Genomic DNA, 14,856 nt, shown 5'->3' with positions numbered 1-14,856 from the left:
CGAGGCTCTCTATGGGCGGAGGTGTAGATCTTCAATATGCTGGTATGAGAGTTGTGAACAGAAGGAACTAGAACTTCAGATAGATCTAGTAGCAGATACCACCGCAGCCATACAGCAGATCCGCCAGAGGATAGAGACAGCTCAGAGTCATCAGAAAAGCTATACTGATACACGGCGCAGACCTTTAGAGTTTTCAGTTGGGGATACAGTGTTCCTCAGAGTGGCTCCCATGAAGGGAGTAATGCGTTTCGGGAAGAAGGGCAAATTAAGTCCCAGATATGTGGGACCATACCTTATCAGCAGAAGAGTTGGCAAGGTAGCATATGAGCTAGAGCTACCCTAGGAGATGTTAGCTATCCATAATGTATTTCATGTCTCTATGCTGAAAAAGCATATCCTAGATGCCACCCAGGTGATTGAGCCCCAGTCGGTACAAGTCCGCGAAGACCTCAACTATGACAGTCGGCCTATTCAGATAATAGACCGAGCAGTTAAGAAATTGCGGAACAATGAAGTACCATTGGTAAAAGTTATTTGGCAAAATCACACAACAGAAGAGGCAACTTGGGAGACAGAAGCCAGTATGAGACAGAAGTACCCAGAGTTATTTTAAGTTCGAGGATGAACTTTTTATAAGGTATGGGGGATTGTAACGCCCGAAAATTCTCAAAATAATTATTAGAAATATTCTAGTATTTTTCTGAAATTTTAGGATATTTTTAAAGAATTTTTAGAGTAGCGGAAGTAGCAAAAATAAATAGAATCGTAAAATAGCCTACGCGGGAATTGAACCCGAGGCCTATTGGGTCCTATGACTTATGGTAAACTTTAGTAACCAAGTGAACCCAGCAGGGCCGTGCTGAAAGAAAAGAGAATCAATTATATTTACATTTAAGTTGGGCGAATTAACCACTTAATATAAATAGGGAAAAATTAAGTGAAGAGTTATTTTTTTTTACGTAACTCTCCTCTCCCTCAAAACCTTACACGCCGCCCCTCTCCCATCTATTCTTCTCTCGGCGCACCAAGCCCCAAGGGCTAGGGTTCCGTCCCAAAGGCTCCAAGAACACTTTCCGGCGATGACTCCTGCACGAAAACGCTCCTCTCCGCGAGAAGAGTACGTGGAAGCAAGAGGATCGTCGAGAAGATCGTCTTTCCGGAAAACCTAACGATCAGATCGTAAGGAAAACTAGCGCAGGAAGTAAGAAACCCCTCACCAGCAGTATAAGTAGCGCTTTCGAGGTTTTACGCATTAGTTTAGTTGTATGCAGAATTTTAGTATGTAGGGTGTGAACTAGTGCACACCATATATTTGATAAAATGTGTAGCTCAGTTAAATGCCACCATAGGCATTTTAATAGCTCAGTAAATGCAATAGAAGCATTTTTACAGTATGTTCAGTTTTATTACAGCTTTTATGGGACTACGGTCCAATGGGTGGGCTCCCACAGTCACCTCTAGGTTCAGATAACCTAGAAATAACAAGATAAGAAAATTCAGCTATAACCAGTATTTTATTTTCAGCAGTGGCACTGTACTGTACTAGATGTCCATTGGGCTGGGCTCCCATAGTCGTCCCTAGGTTTAGATAACCTAGTACACTCTACTAAATTTGGAATTTGTAACCCCGGATCTAGTCAGGGATGCGCGCATAACAAGTACAGATGTCAGGCCTAACAACAGCATAAATATGTATTTTAATCTATGTATGATAATAGTTTTCAAAACTTCACAAAATAGTCATGTGAATTCAATATAGCTTTAGCATTAGTTTAGTATTAGCTTAGCTCAGCTTTTGTATCAGTTTAGTTCTTGATTGGTACAATACAATAGTTATGATTAGCATTTGTTAGCATGCCTAGATTAATGTTATGCCATGTTTAGTGTTTTCGTCATGATCTTCAGTTGGATTTCGATTGACAGCATATATATATTTTAAGTGGCATGTTTTAAAATCATAAAATGCATCGTTTGCATGTTTTGTGAGGTAGATGGTTTCTTACTAAGCGTAAGTTTACAGATACTTCTTTCCCTTATACTGCAGATAAAGGTAAAGGAAAGATGGAATAGCGGAGGCTGGAGGACAATGCGATGAAGATGTGTGTTGGTGGAACTTGGAATAAAGATCTTAGGGATCTAGCAAGTTTTGTTTTAAGCATTAGAACTCTTTAGCATTTTAATTGTTCCGCACTTAAGTATGATTAAATGCCATTATCTAGTGAATTATGCACTAGGCCAAGCATAGAATACTAAATATTTGATGTTAGAATGTTTCCCAGCCATTTAAGAACTTGTATATGTGATTTGGGCACGAATCAGTGCTGAAATCAGACTCCTGGTACGAAATCAAAAACCCCAATCGATCAGCCGATCGATTGGAGGCTTCTCGATCGATCAGCTGATCGATTGAGGGGTTCGTACCGCGAACAGTAAGCTCTGGAATCGATCACTGGTCTTTACTTGAGAAGGCTAGTACCCGAACAGTAAGCTCTGGAATCAGCACTACAGATTCAGTTTTGTATGAGGCATCCTTTTATTAGAAGTATTAACAAGTATAAGTATTTTACTTGAGAAGGCTAGTACCCGACTTCCGAGGTTGTCGTTAAACAAATCCAGGTGACCGTTTCCGAGGTCTCAGCCCTAGTAAGACCAAGGTCTTTACCCTCGTAGGACTGGTGGCTTGCTACCTCAGTTTCTATTAGGGAGCGCGCAATGGTACTAAGCCTAGGCCCAAGAGATTATTATTTTGAAGTATAAAAGTATAAGTTTTTGAACAAGTGAAATAAGTTTCACATAAGTTTAAAAATCAGCAAGTTTAGTTTTCTTTTATGCTAGCATGTTGTTTAGTTTTGCTTACTGTTATTTACTATTAGATGAGCAGCTATACATGTTTAGCATTGAAGTATGTTTGATTCCTTTATTATTAGATAAGCATGTGTAGTATTTCTTTTAAAGCATTCAGTTTTTAGATTTCTTCCTATTCACATGCATATTCGAGTTTTGTGAGTTAGATAGTGCTTACTAGGCATTCTGCTTATAGTTGCATTTTCTTCTTACTGCAGATAAAGGAAAGGAAAAGTTATAGCAAAGGAATGTGACAAGGAGGTGTGGATGGATGTGTGATATCTGGACTATGGAAGCCTTGAGATTTAGTTTAAAAATTCATTAAGATTTTGTGTTCAAAATGTTGGAACTATTCTTTCATGTTGCTGGATTTTCTTATTGAATATTTTATGTTTTAGAATTCTTCTTTCTATTTGCTATGCACATTAGTTTCACTAATTGAGTTATATCACTGTTGCATGCATATACTGATTGATATACTTTAGTTGTGAACATATGCTTGAGTAGAATGACAAGATGAGTTAATTATGTTTCAGTTGTTACTAATTGCATGTTTCTCATTTTTGAGAGTTTTAAGTATTGATGTTTACATGTGAGTAACTCTAGTTAAGTAAAGTTAGTAATCCAGTAGCGTCCCGCCCTCACAGACTAGTAGGGAGGAGGGTGGGGTCGTTACAAGTTGGTATCAGAGCAGTTCCCATTCTCCAGCATCACACACACATCAGCATCAACCTTGCCGTCTTCAAGTAAAAATGTATTTATACTTTCTATAAATGTTTTCCTTTATTATTTATGTGCAGTATAGAGAAATGTTTAGAAGTTCTGCTCACCTATAGTAAGAGGTGTTTTCCGTTGATTTCTCGTCGTAGAAATATTGTATGTGCAGATTTCTTTTGTGTTCTATGCATGATTGTGTGTTAACTAGTTAGTTTCACTTATAGATGCATATGGAAAAATACCCTATCAGTATTTTGAGTTTAAGAAAAGTATAAGAAAGATAAAGAAAAGAAAGAAAAGGCCAAGGCCTTAAGTAGATTCCAAAGTCAAGACTTTAGGGATTTTAGCACACAAGGTGTTTGTTAAAATGCCAAGGCATTTAAAGAAGAAGTAATTAAGATATTTTACTTTGAAAGGCCAGAAATAGCACTTAATGTGAGTAGTCAAACTCACCGGCCATAGACTGGTGAAGAGCTGGTCAGTAGGACATTAGTCGCTGAGCACTATCTGAACAACATCAAGGCACAACAAACGCAACTCAAGCCAGTCAAGATAGAGGACAAGACAGCAGGGAGTCAGAAGCCCCAAGCAAGTAAGCAGAACTGGAAGAGCAAAGATAAAAAAGGAAACGATGGAATACAAGAGGCAGCCAAAAGGGAGGTCCAGTAGACAAGCATGCCAATTGCAAGTTCCCTCCCTGCCGTAAATGTGGGAGACTACATCCATGAGCCTGTCTTGTGGGTATGACTGGATGTTATTCGTGTGGTCAAGAAGGGCATCTGGCTAAGGCATGTCCTAACAAGCTCAAAGCACCTCAGCAACAGACAGCGCAATATGGGAACAAGCCTCAGTTACACTACATGCCTGCAACTCTGGACGGACCCCAGCTCAGTAAAGGAAGGTTGGAAGCCCCACCAGTTTTAGCCAGTGCCAGAGTATTCTCCCTCACTAAAGAGGAAGCTGCTAGTGCCTCCACGGTCATAACAGGTCAAGTAGTTATTTTTCAGCATGTAGCTACTGTACTATTTGATACTGGGACGACCCATTCTTTTGTATCAGTACCCTTTGCCAAGGAATTTCAGGTGCCTACAGAGAGCATGAACTCTAAGTTTTTAACGACCCTACCTTCTGGGAAAGTCATGGAGTCTAACCAGTGGCTTCGGGTTGTACCAGTCAGAATTTCAGACCGAGAGCTATATGTTGATCTTGTAGTCCTTGCGATGCAAGATTTCGATGTCATTCTGGGTATGGATTTCCTCAGCAAGTACAGTGCTTCGGTGGACTACCACAGAAGGAAAGTGATTTTCAGCCTAGAAGGTGAACCATCCTTTGAGTTTACGGGAGTGCCGAAGAGGAAGACCCAGAAATTCCTCTCTTCCCTAACAGATCAGCAAATGTTAGCTAAAGGGTGTGCTGGTTTTCTTGCACACATTGTGAATACAGAAGAAAAAAAAGGACCCAAGCAGGAAAATGTTCGGGTAGTCTGTGAGTATCCGGAGGTAGTTCCATAAGAGCTACCTGGACTACCTCCCAACAGAGAAGTGGAGTTTGAAATTGAGTTGGTTTCTGGCACCAGTCCAATTTCAAAAGCTCCGTACCGGATGTCTCCAGCAGAGCTGAAAGAGCTACAAGAACAACTCCAGGAGCTGCTTGACAAAGGTTTCATTCGCCCTAGTCATTCACCATGGGGAGCTCCGGTGTTGTTCGTTAAGAAGAAAGACGGATCTATGTGGATGTTCATCGATTATAGAGCGCTGAACAAAGTGACAATTAAGAACAAGTACCCTCTTCCCAGAATAGATGATCTATTTGATCAGTTAAAGGGGGCAACAGTGTTCTCTAAGATAGACCTGCGCTCGGGATACCATCAGTTGAAAGTGAAAGAAAGTGATATATCCAGAACAGCTTTCAGGACCAGATATGGACACTACGAGTTTGTAGTCATGTCTTTTGGTGTGACTAATGCACCTGCAGTCTTCATGGACTTAATGAACAGAGTGTTCAGAGAATACCTTGACAAATTTGTCATCGTGTTCATCGACGACATTCTGATCTATTCAAGAACCCCAGAGGAGCATGAAACGCACTTGAGAATACTACTGCAGACCCTTCAACAAAAGTAGCTTTATGCCAAATTCTCAAAGTACGAGTTCTGGTTAGAGCAGGTGGTGTTTCTAGGTCACATCATTTCTAAAGAAGGTATCCAGGTGGATCCTGCCAAAATAGAAGCGGTCAACAACTGGTGTAGACCCAAGAACGCCAGGGAAATCAGAAGTTTCCTTGGTTTAGCTGGATATTACAGAAAGTTCGTGGAGGACTTTTCCAAGATAGCCTCTCCACTAACAACCCTAACTAGGAAGAACAAGAAGTTTGAATGGTCAGACAAATGTGAGTAAAGTTTCCAAGCATTAAAGAAAAGACTGACTAGTGCTCCTATTCTGACTGTTCCAGAGAGCGACAAGAGTTTTTGACATATACAGTGATGCTTCCAAGATGGCCCTTGGAGCTGTTCTCATGCAAGAAGGGAAGGTTATAGCTTATGCTTCTAGACAACTCAAAGACTACGAGAAGAACTACCCCACTCATGATCTTGAGCTGGCAGCTGTGGTCTTTGCACTAAAACTCTGGCGACATTATCTGTATGGAGTTCAGTGCAGAATCTTCACTGACCATCAGAGCTTGAAGTATTTCTTCACCTAGAAAGATTTAAACATGAGACAGCGCAGGTGGCTAGAGTTGGTTAAAGATTATGACTGTGAAATCCTCTACCACCCAGGTAAAGCTAACAAAGTGGCGGATGCACTGAGTCGAAAGTCCAGTGCAACTCTGATGCACTTGTCATCATTAGCACTGCCACTGCAGAAGGAATTGTCAGACTTTGGAGTTGAAATTATTTATGGGCAACTCTCTACATTGACCTTAGAGTCAACCCTACTTGAGGATATACAGAGAAAGCAAAGTGAAGATTCAGATATCCAGAAGATCAAGTAAAAGATACAAGAAGAAGAAAATTCAGAGTTTCGGGTATCAGACAGTGGAATTCTCTATCAGGGGAGCCGCCTTTGTGTCCCCAATGATGAGGAATTGAGAAAGAAGATTCTAGAAGAAGCTCATAGTACATCATACTCCATGCATCCTGGTTCCACCAAGATGTATCAAGATTTGAAACAAAGATTCTGGTGGTCTGGACTCAAAAGAGATGTTGTAAAATATGTCAGTACCTACCTGACATGTCAAAGGGTCAAAGCAGAGCACCAGAGACCAGGAGGAGTTCTACAGCCTCTCCCAATACCAGAGTGGAAGTGGGAAGAAATATTCATGAACTTCATAACAGGTCTTCCAAGAACTACTAATGGATATGATGCGATATGGGTGATAGTGGGCAGATTGATCAAGTCTGCCCATTTTCTACCCATCAAAGTATTCCACTCTATAGAGCAGTTGACACAGCTGTATGTTAAGAAAGTGATCAGACTTCATGGAGTCTCGAAGTCTATCATTTCTGACAGAGATGGGTGCTTCACCTCTCATTTTGGGAGTGTGTTTAGAATGCATTAGGCACCAAACTCAGGTTCAGCATAGCCTTCCATCCCCAGACTGATGGACAGACAAAACGAGTAAATAAGATTTTAGAAGACATGCTCAGGGCTTGTGCATTAGATTTTAAAGGCAGTTGGTGCAAGTATCTGAACTTAGCTGAATTTGCCTACAACAATAGCTACCATGCCACTATCATGATGACACCTTATGAGGCATTGTATGGCCGGAAGTGCAAATCACCCATATGCTGGCTAGAGACTGGAGAAAGAAAAGAGATGGAATCAGAATTAGGCAGGCAGACTGAAATGATAGATGAAACCACTCAGGCTATTCAGAAGATCAGACAGAGAATTGAGACTGCCCAGAGTAGGCAGAAAAGTTATGCTAACACACGTCGTAGGCCACTCGAATTCCAAGTGGAGGATTCAGTTTTTCTCAAAGTTGCTCCTATGAAGGGAGTGATGAGATTTGGCAAAAAGGGCAAGTTAAGTCCCCGCTATGTAGGACCCTACCTGATCATAGGGATGATTGGGAAAGTAGCTTATAAGTTGGACTTACCTCAAGATATGTCAGCAATACACAATGTATTTCATGTCTCCATGCTAAACAAGTGTCTCCATGACCCTAATCAGGTGATTCAGCCTCAGTCAGTGCAAATCTAGGAGGATCTTAGCTATGAGAGCAGACCTACACAGATAGTGGACAGAGAAGTTAAGAAACTAAGGAACAAAGAAGTACCACTAGTGAAGGTCATCTGGCAGAACCAGAAGCACGAGGAAGTTACTTGGGAGTGTGAGGACAACATGAGACAGAAATATCCAGAATTATTCTAAGTTCGAGGATGAACTTTTTATAAGGTATGAGAAATTGTAACAACCCAAATTTCCTCATTTTCGAGTCCTAATAGTAATTAAAATATTTAGAAATGCTTTAGAAATATTCTAGAGATTTTTAGAGTATTTTTATGTAATTTTCGGAGTTCGTTTGGTTTTTTTTACCAAAAGAAACAAGTTAGAGGCAAAAAGAGGTCGGGCCGAGGTTCGAACCCGAGACCCTTGGTTAAGCAAAGTCTTAAGTTGTTTCGGATGACCAAGAACCCAGCAGGGCCGTGCTGATTAAAGAAAGAGCGTAAGTAATTTAAGTAGTAGTTGATAACATAAATGTTTAAGTATTAAAAGGGATAAGTTAAGAGAAGAACTTAGGGTTATTTCCGTGACCTAAACTCTTCTTCTCTTCCCCCGACGGCGCGCTGTTCTCTGTTGGGCGAAAACCAAAGAGAAGCTAGGGCTTCTCTCCGACGACCGACCTAGGGTGATCTCCGAGGGGTTTCTCCACCATCGCGATCACCTTGTTGAGGAGAACAAGTGGATGTGAAGAAGTTGCCAAGAGCTTGAGTTTCTCTGAAGCCCTAGAAGTTTCTTCTCGGTTGTGAGTCCAAGAACCAAGGTAAATGCTTCTCACCTGCGGTAGGAGTAGCTTTTGGTGGTTGTTTCTTCTTGTTTGTCCAAAGCATGATGTAGGGAGCAATGTATTTGATGTTGCTGCCGTGAATCTCAAAGAAAGGAAATAGATTTGTTTGTGGTTGTTTCTTCAGGCTTTGAATTTAGTATTTCAGTTTTTGAGTTAGATTAGCTGTTTGTGACCTTGATGAGCAAGATCGGTACATATGAAATCTAGCAATTTTCGTTTTTCTTGCCGTGGCACTGAACATGAAGAACAATTATGGTTTTAGGTTTTCAATAGCAATTTTCCTTACTAGTTGCACTTTTGGTCCCTTTTGGTTTCCTTGCCGTGGTACAGAATAGGAGGAATGGTTGTGGTTTTGGTTTGCTTTTTAAACTTGCTGCCATGAAACTTAATTCAGAATGTTTAGATTTGGAGATGAACAAATTATTTAGTTTTGAATGGCTATGTGTAGCATTTTGGTTTCTTTTGCTTCCTTGCCATGGTACTGCAGATAGCTTCAACAGAATTTGATTTCCTTTGCTCTGTAAAAGTATGAGCTTTGAACAAGTTTACATGGATTTTGAGTTTCAGCAGGTTTTAGTTTTGATTGTGCTATGCTTTTGACATGAGCGACCTTAGTTTTGGGAGTAATCAGTAGTTTTATTTTGGTTACTAGGTTTTTCCCTTGTAGTTTTAGATTTTCTATTCAAGCACTGCAGTCTTGGATTTTATTCAAGCATTTTAGTTTTCTAAATCTGTTTAAGCCCTGCATGTTTTAGATTTTATTCCAACATTTCAGTTTTAAATTTGTTTCAGCACTACAGATTCAGTTTTATATGAGGCATCCTTTTATTAGAAGTATTAACAAGTATAAGTATTTTACTTGAGAAGGCTAGTACCCGACTTCCGAGGTTGTCGTTAAACAAATCCAGGAGACCGTTTCCGAGGTCTCGGCCCTGGTAAGACCAAGGTCTTTACTCTCGTAGGACTGGTGGCTCGCTACCTCAGTTTCTATTAGGGAGCGCGCAATGGTACTAAGCCTGGGCCCAAGAGATTATTATTTTGAAGTATAAAAGTATAAGTTTTTGAACAAGTGAAATAAGTTTCATATAAGTTTAAAAATCAGCAAATTTAGTTTTCTTTTATGCTAGCATGTTGTTTAGTTTTGCTTACTGTTATTTACTATTATATGAGCAGCTATACATGTTTAGCATTTCAGTATGTTTGATTCCTTTATTATTAGATGAGCATGTGTAGTATTTCTTTTAAAGCATTCAGTTTTTAGATTTCTTCCTATTTACATGCATATTCGAGTTTTGTGAGTTAGATAGCGCTTACTAAACATTCTGCTTATAGTTGCATTTTCCTCTTACTGCAGATAAAGGAAAGGAAAAGTTATAGTAAAGGAAGGCGACAAGGAGGTGTGGATGGATATGTAATGTCTGGACTATGGAAGCCTTGGGATTTAGTTTAAAAATTCATTAAGATTTTGTGTTCAGAATGTTGGAACTATTCTTTCATGTTGCTGGATTTTCTTATTGAATATTTTATGTTTTAGAATTCTTCTTTCTATTTGCTATGCACATTAGTTCCGCTAATTGAGTTGTATCACTGTTGCATGCATATACTGATTGATATACTTTAGTTGTGAACATATGCTTGAGTAGAATGACAAGATGAGTTAATTATGTTTCAGTTGTTACTAATTTCATGTTTCTCATTTTTGAGAGTTTTAAGTATTGATGTTACATGTGAGTAACTCTAGTTAAGTAAAGTTAGTAATCCAGTAGCGTCCCGCCCTCACAGACTAGTAGGGAGGAGGGTGGGGTCGTCACAGTAAAACATTGTAAGGTAATAAGTTGCTAAACACGCAAACGCGTAGCGGAAAAACCTATTACCCCAAAAGATCCATGCGAAGGGAAACAAAACTTTATACTAAGTTAGATCTAAAACATGATGAAGTATACCTTTGGTGCGTGCTCACGGACTCCCGACAGCTCAAATCACAGCACGATCTTGCGTTCGCACCTCAACGGTATCCACACGAACAAGTGTTCGTTTGTCTCACAAACTCACAAAGGGAGAAAGGTTGTGCTAGCAACCTTGAAGGTGGATTTCGACGAAGAGGAGAGGAGCAAAGAAAATGAAGAGAATTCACATCAAAATGAAGAGCAAAAAGCTTAAGTATTTTCATCTAATAAAAATACTTAATTAGCATTAATAGCCTTAATGAGCATTTACTCTCCATTAAGAACCAAACTTGTAACTCCTCATTTCAAATGAGTGTAACTCTTCATTTCAAATTCAATTTCGAAAATTCAATAATTATCTTCATTAAATCTCACTTGAGTCTAACTCAAGTCTCCTCACTTGAGTCTAACTCAAATCTAATTCACTTGAGTCTAACTCATGTCTAATTCAATCGAGTCTTACTTAATTAATCCTCATGCAATTCAAATTCAATGAATCACTATTTCATTAATTCAAATTGACTCCTCGAGTCTAATTTGGATTGGACTTAATCCAACAATTAGATCTAATTGAGTCCAACTCAATAAGTCCAATTCGGATTGACCTAATCTAATGATTCATCATATGAACCCATCTCCAAATCTACTTGTTCTTTGTGTGTGACCCAATAGGTTCTCGTAACGTTGGCAATGTACCCAAATCAACATTTAGATACATAAGCAATGAGTGGCATCTAGCAAGGCATCATTGCTACCCAAGTGACGAGAAGGTCAAGATCCGACCTAACCTGTCCGTGGCTATTATCTTGTATGACTTTATCCCTCTATCCTTGATATCTATGTTGATCAATGAGGCATAGACCGTGTCATCCTCTTATCAACCTTTATGTTTCTTGATCTCTAAGTAGACAGACTCAATCAAATAAGTTCAATATCTCATATTGACTCATTTGCGCATGACCATGCTTTCTTATGTCCTACTAATCAAGGGGCCCACAGATATCGCTTCCATCATATGGAAGAGATAGATCCCATCTACATCACTCGCATCCCTCCGCATAATTCATTGCATACCCAGTGAGTGATCGACTTTATTGTCCACCTTGTTACAGGTGACGTTTGGCGATACCAAAGTACACAACTCCTTATGTAGGGAACTATAGTGACTTCAGGTCTAAGGACTATTCATACCAATAGTCACATGAGAATGTTTATGATACTCATATAATGATCCATGAAATATTCTCATGGTGGGTCATTCAGTATATATTCTCTAATATATACCCATGTGTCAACCTGATATCTCATATCCATGACTTGTGAGATCCAAGTCATCCGTTGACTTACATGTTAGTCTCAACGCATTAATATTGTCCTTGTATATTAATGCTCGACTAGGAATAGTTAAGAGTAGTGTTCTTCTCTACAATATCTCACTATCAATTCAACCAATTGATAGACTATAGATAAGAACCTACTACCCAAGGACATTATTATATTTATTCAATCGGCACTGAACTGAAATAAATATAATAACCAACTTTGCCTTTTTATTTATAATGAAATATGATATAATAATGTGCCCCTTTACAATCATCTCATAATTGGTACTAGGGCTAATACTAACAAACATTTCTTTGTTGAACTAGCAAGCAAAAGAATACAAGCCTTTTCCATGATAATGGATGTTGTGGGAAATACCGGTCTCACTACATGAGCTTCAAAAAGATGAGGTTATCCTCTAGGTGACCACCAGCTCTAACACTAATACCAACTTAAGCTTTTGGTATTATCTCAGATGGGGAGAGAGGTGCCTCATCCAAACCATGATCAATCCTATGAGAAGTAGAGGCGCGTCGATATGCACGACCACTACCTCAGCCACTACCACCATTGTAACCATATCTGCGACTATGAGCATGACTACTGCCCCAACCTTGACCATGGGTAAGTCCACCTCATTGCATTTCCTACAAAATCAAATAAAATTTTCAACAACCAATTATAATCAAGATAATTATCGATGAAGGATCCTTAAATCCTATAGCTTAGAGATATAACTCGACTTGCATAAACATTTCTTTACACGAAAATCACAAAAGGAAAAAAAACAAAAATCCTAAAAAAAGTTGAAACCCATGAACATAAATCACAAACCATGCTCTAATACTAATAAACTTATCACTTCTTGGGGGTGTAATTCTTGCACACCAGGAGGTACCCTACTCAGTGACAATATAATAAAAGAGAACCTCAGAAGCATCTAAATAGAATAACAAAAAAATCATCAAATGTATATATCATATTCTTCATAGTAAAAAAAATGATATAGATAAAAAGGCATATGAAATAAAACACAAATACAATGAAAAAAAATAAAACAAACCAAGAATCAGCAAGTTGAGATCTCTAAGAAACTCTATATAATGCTAAAATCAACTATAATATCAAAATGATGGCTATTCCTATAATACTACAGGCTAAGGGGAGAAGACAATAAGCCAAATAGCTAAGGTAGGTAATAAGAAAATATGTGCATGAATTTAATCTTGCTTAAGAGGTCAAAGAAGCTTAATTTCTTATTGAAACTTTAAGTTCTTATTTAAGTTCTCAAATTATACATAAATATATTTTTATAATCATCTAACATTTGTATGTTGGAATTAGAATTTATCCTCATATGTTATCATCAGTTAAATTCTCAAGTGTTAGTATTTAATCAACAAGTATATAGGTCATCCATAGTATAATATCAACATGAGTAAATGTCATACAACATATGAGTATCAACATGTATAAGTATCAAGTTTCACCTTCTTCCATAGAATAATAGTCTAAATATGATAAATTAACTAAGAAGTAAATCACGAGAGCTAGTATCCTTAGAGTGTAATATGTCATATGTCATCTGACATATGAGCTAAATCATCAGTAGACTACAATAATAAAACGTCATCATGGAAATAAATACTAACTTCGGGCTACATCACACCACCATGACTCATGTGTACGGTCATGTACTTTGGTATATGGTTAGGTTCAGAGTTTTTACTTTTAGAGTGTCATTTTCTCCATTTATTACTGTTGTTAAATTCAAGTTCATACCTTATTGGTTAGTCAAAAGGACCAATCTAAGCCAACTTCATATGAAGTATGTTCATTCATTTGAATATTCATAGGGTTCATAGGTAAAGTTATAAATCAAGAAGATATAAGTATCAACATCTAACATATAAAAGAGCATGAAAGGTCAAGCAATACAAGTACAGCTACCAATGAAAGAGCAAGTCAGAATATTTATTTAATTTAAAAAATAGTATTTCTCATATGAATTCATATATGAATAGGAAATAATATCAATTATTTACTCTATAATGATTTTATTATTTTAACTCATTTTACTATATATATATATATATATATATATATTCCATTTTACCTATTTATTCGTGTAAAAAAATCTACAATGAGTTAAAGGATAGAAATTATCCAAACATAATATAAAAAATAATTCAAATAATCAAAATAATATCTAATAAAAATAATATCAAATTCAAACATTATCTACAATTCAAAATTGAAAGATTATTTTTGATCTTACTTTCTCATAATATTCTCCAATTCCTATATGAGACCATTTAACTGACCTAAATGGAAAATGATTATAATAAAATATACCTTCTAAAGTTGGAGTGGTTATTTGGACAAAGGGGAATATCATGATTGCTTGAATCCTAAGAGAGATGCTTTCCTGCTATCCGCCAAGAGAAAAAGACAATTCAAATGATAAACTGCTAAAATATTAAGAAAATGAAGGAAAATCTTTCTCCTTTTCATAGGTGACCTCGGCTAGCTCTGGTTGGGCTTGGCGGCTATGACTGGTTAGAAAAATAATGAAAGAAGCAAAGAGGAGAGCTGCTGCTCTTGTAGTCGGGAGAGGATAGCAACTGCTGCCTTTCTTGCTTATTAGAGAGAGAAAGAAGAATAACAAGAGAGTTCTTATACTTGAAAAAAGAAGAGAAGGGAAAAAGATGCAACTTTCCTTTATTTCCATAGGAGAAGGAGAAGGAGAAATGGGAAATAAAGAAGAAATAAAGAAGAAAAGGGAGAGGAGGATGGGCGGAGGCATGGTGATGGCATGCGCCGACTCTGTGCATACATGGTTTATTAAAAATAAACTAATTCATTTTAAATGATCAAACTAAATTAAATCTTAAATTTAATTAAGGGCAAATTTATCCTTAATTCAATCATAATTTAATTAAATCAATTCTAAATCAATCCATCTCAAACCAATATAATCTTTATCTCTATAACTACTCAATAAATTTAGTTCCAA

At 37.8% G+C, this 14,856-nt stretch overlaps 1 long non-coding RNA gene across 1 annotated transcript; it reads right to left on the bottom strand.

The window, feature by feature from the left end:
• Positions 1–12,067: 12,067 nt before the first annotated feature.
• LOC122053795 lies at positions 12,068–14,603 on the bottom strand. Its single transcript, XR_006132366.1, has 3 exons — positions 14,362–14,603; positions 14,196–14,268; positions 12,068–12,487 (listed from the first exon to the last, which is right to left on the bottom strand). It is a non-coding gene; the product is annotated as an uncharacterized LOC122053795 (long non-coding RNA).
• Positions 14,604–14,856: the final 253 nt, after the last annotated feature.

This window comes from Zingiber officinale, chromosome 3A, assembly GCF_018446385.1.
Source record: "Zingiber officinale cultivar Zhangliang chromosome 3A, Zo_v1.1, whole genome shotgun sequence".
NCBI lineage: Eukaryota > Viridiplantae > Streptophyta > Magnoliopsida > Zingiberales > Zingiberaceae > Zingiber > Zingiber officinale.
The sequence above is the reverse complement of the archived record's forward strand: the minus strand, read 5'-3'. Positions and strand labels throughout refer to the sequence as shown.